A 1,780-nucleotide genomic window follows, 5' to 3' on the forward strand; every position below is an offset into this window, starting at 1 on the left:
AAAATCAACAAAGAGCTTATCTTTTTTCTACACTCCAATTTTTCTCAACATCAAAACAAGATCCCTTAAATTTTTTTTTTTATCAAATGGCATCATCATCAAACCATTACCACTACCAAAGAGACGATGCGGATAATTTTGATGCTTATTTTGATAATTTTCTCGCAAATTCTAATATCATTCAAGAACCAATAGAGCCAAAGAAACAGATTTTTATACAGAGAAACCGCGAAGAAGGCCACATTAATCTTTGGAATGATTATTTCAGTGATACTCCAACATACCCGGAGAATTTATTCCGGCGCCGGTTTCGCATGCACAGGCCATTGTTCATGCGTATTGTCCAACGTCTCGCTACCAAAGTCAAGTATTTCCATCAATCCCAGGATGCAACCGGACGGGCTAGTCTATCACCTATATAAAAATGTACTGCAGCAATTCGTCAATTGGCATATGGTACTGCGTCCGACACAGTTGACGAGTATGTACGAATTGGTGCTTCAACAGCTCAGAAATATTTGCACGAGTTTACCGCCAGAATAATCAACTTGTTTGGCGATGAATACCTAAGACGTCCCAGACCAGACGACCTAGAAAGACTATTCTATGAAAATGAAAAACGTGGATTTCCCGGGATGGTTGGGAGCATTGACTGCATGCATTGGGGGTGGAAGAATTGTCCAACAGCTTGGAAAGGGATGTATTCACGATCAACCAGAAAACCAACAATTGTGTTGGAGGCGGTAGCTTCGTATGACCTCTGGATATGGCATGCTTTTTTGGAGCTCCAGGTATTATGAACGATCTTAATATTCTGGATCGATCAAATGTTTTTGATAACGTTCTTAACGGTCAAGCTCCGGAGGTCAACTTCTTTGTCAACGGAAGGGAGTACAATTTGGCGTACTATCTCACGGATGGTATTTGTCCAAAATGGGCTTCTTTTATACAATCTATTCGGCTTCCACAAGGTATGAAAAATTCTCTCTTCTCTAAAAAACAAGAAGCTGTGCGGAAAGATGTTGAGCGTGCCTTCGGAGTCTTTCAAGCTAGATTCGCCATTGTTAAAAATCCATCTCCTTTATGGGATAAATACAAAATAGCAAATGTTATGAGAGCATGCATAATACATGATTGTCGAGGACGAACGAGATACATACAGTTTCCAACACATTGTTTTGGAATTTCAACACGAAGACAATGTGGATCAAACATATATCGTCGGTGCCGCCAGTTTGGGTTCAAATATGAGCAATACGATTACTCGTCGAACAAATATGCGAGATAAACAAGTCCATGACCAATTAAAAAAAGATTTGATTGAGCATATTTGGACTAACTTTGGACATCTTCAAGATAATTAAGATTAATTAAAAAACTCTATGCAGAGAATAAAATGTTAGTTTTTAATTGTGATGTTTGTATGGTTAATATTTTTTATTTTCAATGTTTTAATTGTATGTTTTGTTTTTTTTTCAAGTTTTTGTAACTTTGTAATTTTCTTATGTTTTTAATGTCATTGTTATATGTTTTATTTTAGTTAAAACTTTAATATGTTTTTACTTATTAATTTAAATAATTACTTTCTAAAATTAAAAATATTTTTTTTTTTCAGGGGACCAAATGTGAGGGACACCAATGCTCGTACCAAACTTAAGAAACTCTCAAAATAAGATTAATATATTTGAGGGACCAAAATTTTGTCCCAACCAATGCCCATGCTCTTACATACCTCTTTTGCCAAAAAAAAAAAAAAAAAAAAAAAAAAAAAAAAAAAAAA

The sequence above is a fragment of the Camelina sativa genome, chromosome 2 (assembly GCF_000633955.1).
Source record: "Camelina sativa cultivar DH55 chromosome 2, Cs, whole genome shotgun sequence".
Classification (NCBI taxonomy): Eukaryota; Viridiplantae; Streptophyta; class Magnoliopsida; order Brassicales; family Brassicaceae; genus Camelina; species Camelina sativa.